At 34.9% G+C, this 13,085-nt stretch overlaps 1 protein-coding gene across 1 annotated transcript in view; it reads right to left on the bottom strand.

Moving 5' to 3' along the window:
* Positions 1-13,085, bottom strand: part of MGAT4C (MGAT4 family member C) — an 879,465-nt gene that overhangs the window by 811,672 nt on the left and 54,708 nt on the right. The window lies entirely within an intron of this gene.

Below are 13,085 nucleotides of genomic sequence, written 5' to 3' on the forward strand. Positions count from 1 at the left end.
AGACAGCAAAGACTATAGTATATTCTTCGTTAAATGTCTCTATACTAAAATTTAATTGAATGAAAGCTGGTGGAAGAGAGACAAATAAATTTAAGAAACACTAAGTTCGTTGGCATCTAAATAAAGCCAAACAAGCATACATCAAAATTTAACAATGTAAACTTGACACCTGAAAAATATTCCCATGGTTAATTTGACAACCATATAAGAAAAGAGGCACCTACTATATTCAAAATGAGCAAAGATGACCTATTTTCTTACATTTGTCACTAACATCCTCACCGCTGTTAAGCTTGTTAGTGACAAATAACAAGGGAAAGGTCACAGCCTTATGTGAATTGAGTCAGCCCAGTTTTGAAATTACACACTTACCAATGCTGAGTACAGGATCTCTAGGAGGCTTCTTTCCTACCAAACACAAGTCTTTTACTTTTATATTTTCAAAACTTTAAAATACTATGCAACAGAATGTATTATTTACAGAGACATACACTGATACTATTAGTTTTCTAGTCAATAAAATCTAAATGATTTTAATAAAATACAAAGATCAACTAAATGTCTAAATAACTAGTTCAATATAAAACAGTTACTACTGCAAAACAAAAACTAAATGAAATAAAAATAACCTCTCTTAAAAGAACAGAATGGGAGCCTTTTTTATTTCTCCTGGTCTTAAGTATATAATATAGCCTGGTGGGAAAAACAAAGTATAGTATATATACATTTCCAGAGAACACACAGCTAGGAAGTAGTTTAGCTGTCAGGGATTACAATGTAGTCATGCTTATTTCTAAAATCAAGGCTCTTTTCTCTACATCATTCTGCATTCTGATTACCTCATATAGAAGACAAATTATAAAGTGATTAAAAAAGTGAAGGAAAACAATCACAGTTGAAGCAATTTCCTTGTGAATTTTGTGGAAATAATACCACCTTTCAATATAGATCATCAAAATAGTATAATGGTTTTAATAAAAGGTAATGTCTGTTTTTTATTGTGTGCTCAAATTAATGCGATAGAGCTTTCTTACAAAACATTAAAAAAAGAATGTCAATTCTCCATTAATTTATTTATTACCTGATTATATATGGCCTCAAAACTTTAAAATAAATGTTTATTAAACAATAATATATTCATTTTTGTGTTGCCTAAGACTTCAATGTTAACATTAAATCCCTTCTCCAAAGGATCTTCCTGATCCAGGGATCAAATCCAGGTCTCCTGCATTGCAGGCAAATTCTTTACCCCTGTGCCACCAGGGAAGCCCTAAAGTTAGGATACATTAACAGTTCTCTAAGTACGAAGTCGTGAATGTTGAATCTTAGGTCATCATCAGAAATTTTAAAAAGTGGACAGAGTATTAAGATGTTAACACAGCACCCTTAACTTAGAAAAATGACAATAACAAAGAAAACCCATGACAGTATGAAAGTGTACAGGTTTTCAAAATCATATTTCTCTTTACCTCATGATATTATGGTAATGATTCAGTTGAATTGTAAAGTCCTTATAGGAAATTAAGTTGGTGTGACTAAATGATGTGCTATTTTTTTCATTTGACAAACACTTTAGAGGACCTTATTTTGAACAAGGCATTGTTTCAGGCTGTGAGGATACAGTGGTCAAAAAAAAAAAATAAATAAATACAACTCTGTCCTCTAGGAAATTCCATTCTCATGATATAATCTTTGACAGTATACTTCTCAATATTCAGTAATTTACATCCCACATTCTTTTCTTCCTATGAGATAAATCTAGAGTTGTGCCCTTTAAAGTGGTTATTAAGGTTAAATGAAATCGTAAGGGTGGGTCCCTAATTTGATAAGACTGGTATCCTATTTAGAAAATGAAGAGACACCAGATATTCCCCCGTCCTTCTGCATGCACACAAAGGAAAAGTCAATTGAGGACACAGAGACAAGATGGTTATCCAAAAGCCAGGAAGAGGGGTCTCACCAGAAACCAGCATCTTGACAGTAGACTTCCAGTTTCCAGAATAGTGAAAAAACTTAATTTCTTGTTTAACTCACAAGGTCTCTAGGCCAAGAAGTCTAATTTAAAACAGACTAGCTAAGGACTGTGCTTTTATATTCTTCTGAATGATCTGTTATCTTAATACGATCTATTTTAGACGTGAAATGGAAATAAGTTTCACGAATCCTGTTAACATATCAATTGTAATCTTAAGAATACTGGTAATATATCAATAATTTAGAGTACACTGTATTAACCAGAGAAACCTTTGACTTCATGATCATCTTGGCTTTTACCATAAGTGAAGATACCAGTCTTTTGTGATGCTATAGTTACATATACAGTTTTTTAACATGTAAAGAGAGGCCACAAGATTAGAAGACAATATAAATCCAGAAGCAGGCACATAAAGAAAGTCTAACTGATAAAAAGCAAATAATTATTATGAATGTCATATATTCATATAGTTTAACATAAATGAAAAAGAGTAAGGTCACATACATAGCTCAATTATATCCCCAAACCTAGAGAAAGTCATAAAAATATTAACATAAATATCCTTCCTACTTTGTACTCCAAGTTTCTTATATCTTCCCTTCAAGAAAATTACAATTGCCATTTTATTATTATTCACATGATTCTTTCATTATTGCCTGTCTCACCATTGGACAATAATATCCAGACTTAATTTCTCTGTTTTCTTTCCATTGTATCCAATTTTTAAAAAAATTTTAATGTAAATTAAATGCAAAATATTCTAAATACCTAACTTCTCTATCTTCCATTGGTCCTGTCAGTTTTGTGTTATGGAGAATGAACCGAGAAGCTTCATTCATTTTCTTTCATAATGAAAGTAGTATCAAATTGTATTCACCTTAGTCATTTATGAGTAAAAATAGATACACTTATGAAATTCAAATACTATGTTAAAGACAATCAATCTAGTCTTCAAACTGGCTAGGAATAAATTAGTAGTACTGATTGTCGAATACTTTGGAGTATAAAGTTGTTCTTTAATACTGTAAGGGTAAAAAGCTTTATTAAAATTCCTTTTAATGCAGGAGAAACGACTCCAATGCTATGAACTATTCCTTGAGGTGATTCCGTACCTTATCAAATTTGATGACAACTTGGTGATAGGGCGACAGACAACTATAATGAAGGTCTTGATCTTCGTCCCCACTTTTACCTCCTTTCCAACATTTAACTGAAAGATTCCTAATAGTGATTAAATGCCTAATCAGGACATTCATCACAATTAAATGATGCTATAGTCCATGTACTACGACATTAGGAACAGACTTTTTCTGTAGCAACTTTTCCTACCAGCTAACAACCACAAGAACTGTCTCTAGAGAAGTTTGGGAAGAGATGACAAGAGAGAATTTCTGTGACTAGATCATTCTCTCAAAATCAGTATGCAGAGCACATGGAACCCAAAGGATTTATTAATCAATTCACTATTCTTGAAAACAGAAAGTTCTGTCTGTGTATTGACAGTTGGGCTCAATACAGAGAAAATAAATTAGTAAGCAAAAGAAATGCCATGCACAATTTTAGGAAATTCATATTCTAACCAAGAAGGGGAAAAATAACCACATACTTCTAAAGGGAAGTGGAATTGCAACCATATCAACATTTATGATGACAGAGACAATAGCATGTGCAAAACCTTTCATTAAATGAGTGAATAAATGAATCAATGAATGTAACAGTGGGTAAAAGAGACTCAAAGTAGCCTAGTTGAGCTGGAGTAGACTGGCCCTGTAGGAGGCTATAAGAGGAAGTGGAGACTGAGTTTATCACAGGTTCTTTCTAATTGAACCTTGGAAAAAAGGAAAGACATTGGAGGTCAGTGTCTGTTCACACACTTTAAAGTGTAAGGGGTATATCACGAAGTGTAAGAGAGAAACGAAACAAAGTGTAAGAGAGAAGGGAAAGTAAGTGAAAGTCACTCAGTCATGTCCGACTCTTTGTGACCCCATGGACTATACAGTCCATGGAATTCTCCAGGACAGAATACTGGAGTGGGTAGCCTTTCCCTTCTCCAGAGGGTCTTCCCAACTCGGGAACTGAGCCCAGGTTGCCTGCATTGCAGGCGGATTCTTTACCAGCTGAATCACAGGGGAAGCCCAAGAGAGAAGGGGGAATACAAAATTTGTGTTTTGAAAAAATAATTCATGCAGCACTGTAGAGAAAGGGAAACTTAGGTGAAGGGAGTGTAGGGAGACTTAGGTGGATATGGGAAAACAGTTATTAAGCACTTGAAGTTACTCAGATCTGGGTTGTCTACTCAATGCATCATATGGATTTGGAATAATAATTGCTTGTTAAATGCTAAAATAATTTGTATGCCCTTTACAGGTAAAGTAGTATTAGCTGCTACTAATAACTTTATAAATACAGTGGCTAAATTAACAGCTATTTCATGTATTGTTTATCATTTAAATATGAGAAAACTAAGCTATCATAATCATCTGTCTCTATTTGCTGGAGAAATGAATGCAGTATATTGATTCCAAGATAATGAACAGCAATATCCCCTCCCTCCAAAACCAAAATAGCTATTCTTTATTTTGTGCATTTTCTCTGTTACTTAATAATTACCAAATTGATAGTTTAATAAGAAACATTGAAGTATTTCAAACAGTAAAATCTATAGAAAATGCTAATTAAATTACTATGAACTGAATCCCTGTGAAATCCACACTAATACCCTTATCCCCATTGTAGTAGTGTATTTGGAGATGGGGGATATGGGAAGTAATTAGATCCTAAGTTTAGAGCCTTCAGGATAGGATTAGTGTCCTTGTAAGAAGAGGCAGAAAAGAGCTTGCTTCCTTTCTTTCCCTCAGCCAAATAAAGATATGACGAGAAAATCGTTTTCTTCACACTAGGAAGAGGGCCCTTACCAGACTGTACATTTGCTAGTGCCTTGATCTTGAACTTCTCAGACTCTAGAACCATGATAAATACATGTTGTTTATACCACCCAGTCTATGGTGTATTTCCTATAGCCTCCCAAGTTGCTTATGTTTACAGTGTAAGACAACAGAGTATACATAACATATGTTCAGTTAAGTTCATGCATTAAAAATTAGATAAATGCGTTTAAGAATTAATTTTAAATCTTCAGAGAAAATCAAATTCTATGCAGGAAAGTACAGATGTTATGAAAATTATACATAGGATAGGTAAGTCACACAGTTTTTGAAATATCAAATGTAAAATCTATCTAGACAATTTATTTTTGTGTTTTAGTGAAAATAATATCTGTTATTCAATAAAAAGTAACTGAGGTGATATAAAATAAAATGTTATTTTATTATCACAATATTAAGTAAGGGTGTTATTATTTCAATAACTGATACTAAAATTGTCTGCTAATTCACAAAAATTATGATCTAATTTTATATTACCATGATACAAGATAGCATTGAAAAAAAGCTTGGACTATTTGAAGTACTCCAGTTTTCTCTCTTTTCCTCTGGTGATTGAAAGTACATTACAAAATGACCAAGGAGTATTAACACTTAAAGTATGCAACTTAAATTCTTATTTTTCAGGCTTTTCAGACCACTTAGCAAAGACCTCCAACATCTGACAAACTGCTTCTCTGCTTTCTCAATCTGTAGCACTATAATTCTCCCCTTACAGCCCTTTAAGATTTATAACCAACATTCACACCTGCTAAAGGCAGTCAAATGTTGCATGTTATGATGAAAAAGGATGAATAGAACATTATCCTTGCATTCTGAAAATTTAGAAAAGCAGTAGGTGGAGACTGGTAGGAAAATAGTAGACTAAATTTAACATGGTACTATTTAAAATAATGTATCAAGTGATGTGAAGAACAGATAAGGAAGTGACTGATTTTGTAGGGAATGCAGTGCATGCTCAAGAATAGCTTTTAATAAAAGAAGTACCTAAGAATTAGGTTTCAACATTCATTTTTATTTTTTGTTTCAGGAAAAAGAACAAGGTGAAGATGCCAAGTACCTACGTATGTTGGTGTGATCGGAACACCTATTACAATTGGTCAAAGGTTTCATTTCTCACAAAATACACTAAGTTTTCTTTTACCTCCAATCCTCTGCACAAACTTTTTTTTTTTCCTGAAATACCTTTTATAATTTCTCCCCCAAAGTCTGTATCAAATCTAAATCAAAACAGCTGGAAATACCCATTAGCCTGGTGCCCTTTTAAAGACATCTTATGTTTGAGCTCCACTGCCCCCTCAATCTCTGAATTTCTAAGCAACAGTCTTCTGAATTATATTAACCCTGTCCATGTATTCCTAAGCTTGTACTCTGTCATATATATCTAATTAGTCAGTAAAAACACTGATAATTTTAAAATACTATGTAAAATGCTATGCACAGAGAAGTTCTAAACAAATATTTTTTTCATTTAAGTCTTTTTTCTTTTTTTTTTAAATTTTATTTTATTTTTAAACTTTACATAATTGTATTAGTTTTGCCAAATATCAAAATGAATCCGCCAAAGGTATACATGTGTTCCCCATCCTGAACCCTCCTCCCTCCTCCCTCCCCATACCATCCCTCTGGGTCCTCCCAGTGCACTAGCCCCAAGCATCCAGTATCGTGCATCGAACCTGGACTGGCAACTCATTTCTTACATGATATTTTACATGTTTCAATGTCATTCTCCCAAATCTCCCCACCCTCTCCCTCTCCCACAAAGTCCATAAGACTGATCTATACATCAGTGTCTCTTTTGCTGTCTCGTACACCGGGTTATTGTTATCATCTTTCTAAATTCCATATATATGTGTTAGTATACTGTATTGATGTTTTTCCTTCTGGCTTACTTCACTCTGTATAATAGGCTCCAGTTTCATCCACCTCATTAGAACTGATTCAAATGCATTCTTTTTAATGGCTGAGTAATACTCCATTGTGTATATGTACCACAGCTTTCTTATCCATTCATCTGCTGATGGACATCTAGGTTGCTTCCATGTCCTGGCTATTATAAACAGTGCTGCGATGAACATTGGGGTACACGTGTCTCTTTCCCTTCTGATTTCCTTAGTGTGTATGCCCAGCAGTGGGATTGCTGGATCATAAGGCAGTTCTATTTCCAGTTTTTTAAGGAATCTCCACACTGTTCTCCATAGTGGCTGTACTAGTTTGCATTCCCACCAACAGTGTAAGAGGGTTCCCTTTTCTCCACACCCTCTCCAGCATTTATTATTTGTAGACTTTTGGATCGCAGCCATTCTGACTGGTGTGAAATGGTACCTCATAGTGGTTTTGATTTGCATTTCTCTGATAATGAGTGATGTTGAGCATCTTTTCATGTATTTGAACAGTAAATTCACCTTAGAATTATACTTCTCAGCTCTAAACCTTAGACCTACTAACATGCATGCTTGTCAAAAACTGTCTGTCTATGTGTGTTTCTCTCTTCCCATCTACCCCCAGCATCCTGGCACACGTTCCTGTCCTAGCCTGCGATACCCTTACTTCCAGCCGTCTGACATATTCCTAGGAGTTTATCAAACATTAATATAGACATTTTCTTTCTTCCCATAAGTCTCCTTATCCCCCAACATCCATCAGATATCACACTTCAATGTTTATATATAACTTAATAATACACCTCTATCAGAGCACTTAAGACTCCACATTACAATTCTCTTCTTACTTTCTTGTCTCATTTTGGGGAAAGAGACTGGAGACTGTTTATTTTGTATCCCTAAATATTTGTTTGCAGTGATGCTTAAGTTTTAACTTAAAAAAAAAAAAAGAAGCCTTGAAACACATGGCTATAATTTGAATGTGCTGATGCAAAAGCTATTCTAGATACAGGAAACAACAAAATGCAGTTGAAAATGTAGGAAAATATGCTTTATAATAGGGGATAGAAAGGAGTTCTGCTATGCTGGAATGTAGGCTTAATAAAAGAAAATAGTTAAGAGATGAGTGAAACAATTTATAAATGAATACTGCACTCATTATGGAATGTTATGGAAATGGTTCATGTGTAAACAGAACTAGAAATCCAGGCTATGATTAAAGCAGGAGACTCTAGAAATTTGTGTCATTAAAATCAATTTATCAATCAATAAGCAGAGGAAGATAAAATTATGAGTGAGGCACTGATGTATTTAATAAAGGCTACAGTGGGAAGAATCTATGTGCAGAGAGACTAGTAGCAGAAATAATAACAGAATGTGGACTGACAAAGTAAGACTGGGATACCAGGGAAGACAGAGACAGGAGGGCTTGTGAAGGCTGAACTGTAAAGATTTGGCAACCTCGGATCTACTATTCGGGCTTTTCAGGTAGTACTAGTGCTAAAGAACCCTCCTGCCAAGCAGGAGATATAAGAGATGTGGATTTGATCCCTGGGTCAGGAGGATCCCCTGAAGGAGGGCAATATTGGAGCAACTCACTCCAATATTCTTGTTGGAGAATCCCATGGACAAAGGAGCCTGGTGGGCTACAGCCCATAGGGTCGCAAAGAGTCAGACACAACTGTAGTGACTTAACATGCACGTGCCCGTGATCGACTGTTCATTCAATAATGTGTTTGCTCTAGGCACAATATTACTTGCTATGAAAAATTTTAGGTAAATATAGATCATGCTCTCAATAAGTTTAAGTAAGAAGAGGAAAAGAGCTGTGAAGAAAAAGGAATTTAAGCTCAAACTTGAAAGGAAGAATTTAAATAGATCATATGAAATTATGATCTATCATGCTGCTACTGCTGCTAAGTTGCTTCAGTCGTGTCCGACTCTGTGCGACCCCATGGACGGCAGCCCACCAGGCTCCCCCGTCCCTGGGATTCTCCAGGCAAGAACACTGGAGTAGGTTGCCATTTCCCTCTCCAATGCATGAAAGTGAAAAAATAAAGTGAAGCCGCTCAGTCATATCCAACTCCTAGCGACCCCATGGACTGCAGCCTACCAGAGATCCATGGGATTTTCCAGGCAAGAGTACTGGAGTGGGGTGCCATTGCCTTCTCCAATGATCTATCATAGATCGTATCTATCATAGATCCTATCATTCAAGGGATAGGAAAATCCCATAAAAGCTACCAAAGTTACCAAGGTGGGATTGATTGTGTTTAGAATGAAGAATGATATCTGCAGTTTGGACTGAGTATGTGTGATGGGTAGATAAATTAAATGAGATGAGGATTAAAGAAAAGATTAGGCTTATGAAGGAATGAGACCTTAATATGTCAGACTGATGATTTGTTAGGTATTTTATCTCTTGTTTGGGGATCTCTTGCCTGTTTTTATATTATTTGATTCTTTTTTTATTTTTGTGTAAGATCATGCTAGATTATCTTCTGAAAATATCTCTTTTCATGAAGGGCCATTGTGACCCTCTGTCCCAGGAATCTAAATGTTACTCAGTGACACAGGCCAGTAAATGGGAGGAGCTGAAGCTCACCAATCACAGTGTCATGGACAGAGTATCCTCTCATTTCTTCACACTTCCCTGTGTTCTGTTCTTTCCACTAGCGGGTGGTTTTGCTTTTCCTTTTGGCCTATGAATTACTAAGAATCCTTTCAATAAATTGCTCGTTTCCCCAAAGTAAGCTAGAGTTGACTTCTGTTACTTAAAAGCAAAGTGCCTTTATTCAGAAACCAACAGAATTATATTATACAAGCCTCTCACATAAGTGTCTGACGAAAACATTTTATTTCACATACGTAGTTTTCGAAGAAAGAATGAAAAATCAAAAGATCTGTCCAGTGAAAGAGTAACTGTAGTACTGATGTTATTTCAAGGCATCATTATGTGGAAAACTGTGCTACATTTGAAAGACATCATAAATCCATGTACAAAGTAATTGTTACTTAGAAAGTGTTCCTGAAAAGAATAAATTCCCCATGACTTTGTAGCCAGTCCATACAATCAACAATTTATATTAAGCAAGCCAGAATTAGATTATCCTTGAAGAGCTTGAAGAAGATATTTTCAATTACTTGAAAATGTGTAGCTGGCACACACACAAAAAATAGCATTCACATTCAAGTAGTTTTGTATGAAAGAATAAAAGGTTAAGAGTAAAAACTAAAAGCAGGACAGACTCAAGACAAAAGCAATAACAATTTCAGGATAAAAATTTTTCATAAGTTAAAATGTTTTATATGTCAGGTATCCATCAAATCTCTCACATTAAACGACAACAACTTTTACTACTAACAGATGAAAAATATTTAGAAACTGTGTGGCAAAATCTATTCTAAACACTATGTGAACTCTCCTATTTATGTTTGGCAAGATTGCTATGGATTCTGATCACATATGAACAGATAACCTGACCCACAATCGTTTAACCAAAAATAGGACATTCTGCTCACATATGCAGAATTCTCTGGAAGTTTGGCCTAAAAGGAAAATTCATAGGCTTAAAAGCTATTAAAAAATTTAGTTTCAGCTTCTCACTTTGAACCTCCTCACTTTCACTAGTTGTCACTGTAACCCTTCATGATCAAGGATGGCTATATAAATCCAGCTGGACACTCTACGAACTCAAAGTCTAACAGAAAGAGTAATTTCTTGCCCTTCAACATATTAATGTCTTGACTTGATTCTCATTGTCTAAATTGAACGGCATTCATTCCTGACACAATCAGGAAGACATGTTGAAATCAGAAAGACAAAATAGATACAGACTCATACACAAAGAAAACACAAAGTAAAATATTTGTAGTTATCAAAGAAGACAGGGAGGTGGTGAAGGGATAAATCAGGAGTATGGGATTAACAGATACATACCACCATATATAAAATATAGAAACAACAAAGGATTTACTCTATGGCACAGGGAATAATATTTAATGTATTGTAATAATCTATAGGGCTTCATAGGTACCACCAGTGATAAACAGTCCACCTGCCAATGCAGAGACACAGGAGACACAGGTTCAGTTCCTGGGTCAGGAAGATCATCTGGAGGAGGAAATGGCAACCCACTCCAGTATTCTTGCCTGGAAAATCCCATGGGCAGAGGAGCCTGGTGGGCTACTGTCTATGGGATCACAAAGAGTCGGTCACGACTGAACATAAGCATACACACAATAATCTACAATGAAAAACAATCTAAAAAATGATATATATGTAACTGAATCACTTTGCTGTACATTTGAAACTAACACAATATTGTAGACTGTACTTCAGTGAAAAAGCAGTTGTCAGGCTCCAAAGCATACGAAGTAGCCATTATCCAATTTGACCCTTGAACAATGTGGGTTAAGGGTGCTGACGCTATTGCATAGTTGAAAATCCACATGTAACTGATAATTCTCCTTATATGTTGCTTCTCCATATCCTCAATTCCTTACCCAGGGTTTCAAATAATGTGTATCATAAAGCACTGTAGTATTTAGTACTGAAAAAAAAATCTACTTTTAAGTGGACCTGTGAGGTTCAAACTCTCAAGGGTCTGCTGCTCAAGGATCAATTGTACTGTACACTCATATCCTCCAAGGAGAGGATAATAAGGACACTCTTTTGCTAACCACATATGATGAAAGTAGTCATAATAGAAAACCTGAGGTGAGATTTTCCAGGAGGTAAGAAAACTGAGGCACAAAAAAGTTAAACAACTGTTTTGAAGTGACTAACCAGTCAATGGTTGAGCTAAAATTCAGACTAGATCTATCTGATGGTAGAGTTGGAATCCTAATTACTGGACTATGTAAATCATGTTATGACCGCTATTAAATATAATTGTACACAGCTAAGTTGACCGGAAATTTGGAGTGCTTTACCTTGATGAATTTTTATTTCTTCCATTAATCATGTTCCCTAACAGTCTATGACTTTGCATAAGTTTCCCAACCCAGGGATAAGACAGCAGGTCAGTGCTGACTGAAATAAAAAACACAGTGATTGACTAGATTTAAGTTTCAATGGGTACTTTTATGTTGGTCTTGTTTCTTTTTAAATGGATACTAAGACAATGATCTTAAAATGTGGACTGTACTAAAAAAAAAAAAAAAGTGATGAAGTTATGTTCCATGAGCTTCTATTCACATATCAAGAACCAATCTTTACAGACTAAATCATCAATTTTGTTCCATAACTTTGAAGGGACATTATGAATACTGACAGAATTTGCAACACTATTAATACTGACTGAGAAGAAGTTACTTATGATGTAGAAAAATCATGCCACAGGGAAAGATGTAATGGCAAGTCCAAGAATATCAATACAAGACTCTGCTACATGCTAATTAGATTCAATCTTTAGTAATGAGTTCTAAGTATCCATATTTTTTGAATAATTGCTATTTTTTTTAATGTTAAGTCAGTGTTGATAAAGATTGCTCTAGGAAAAAAAAAAGATATTACATAACAAATTACCATAGCAAGTAGGCAACAGCATTACTAGGAAGTTTCCAGGGAGATGAGTCTGAGGAAACTCTTCTAACTTTATAGCTTAAACAGAGCCTAGAAGGATCCAGAAGTCCCTGTGTGCTCCAGTTAGGTGCTCCGAGGGCTAAAGAATAAGTCAAGAGTAGGAGTAGGACCAAACGATCCCTGAATTTGGGGGTTTAATAAATAAGACAAATGACCAGGACCATAGATAGACACCAATAAGAGGTGTGGAAAAATCACTCTGAAAAGCCAGAGAGGATAAATATTTTGCCAAGGTCAATCCAGGTTCAAGAACAGAGGAGTCACTCAACATATATTCAGAACATCATATGTAGCTTGAGATCCAACATGATCTTAAAAGGAACAGAACATCATGAAAGTTGAGCACTTGAGCATTTACAAATATGAGAATTGTTAAGCTTAAACAATGCTACTTTAATGTTTTTTTGTTATTTATTTATTTTTTTTACATATCAGGTGAATGTATTTTTCTTTTTTTTGCCTATCAGGGTTAAAGACTTGAAACATCACTTTTTACAGATAATTAAACACTTTATTTCCTGTGCAGATTTAAATGGAAGTATGTTCATATTTTGTTCAGTTTATATAATTTTAAAGGTTCTTTTTTACCTCTTTGGATTTTTTTACTTTTTCTTCTCCATTTTAGAAGTTATGCTATAGCTAGGTTTACAACTAGAACGAAAGCAAAATTTCAGATAAGACATCCTTTTTTCAGCTAT

This window comes from Bos indicus, chromosome 5 (genome assembly GCF_029378745.1).
Source record: "Bos indicus isolate NIAB-ARS_2022 breed Sahiwal x Tharparkar chromosome 5, NIAB-ARS_B.indTharparkar_mat_pri_1.0, whole genome shotgun sequence".
Taxonomy (NCBI): Eukaryota; Metazoa; Chordata; class Mammalia; order Artiodactyla; family Bovidae; genus Bos; species Bos indicus.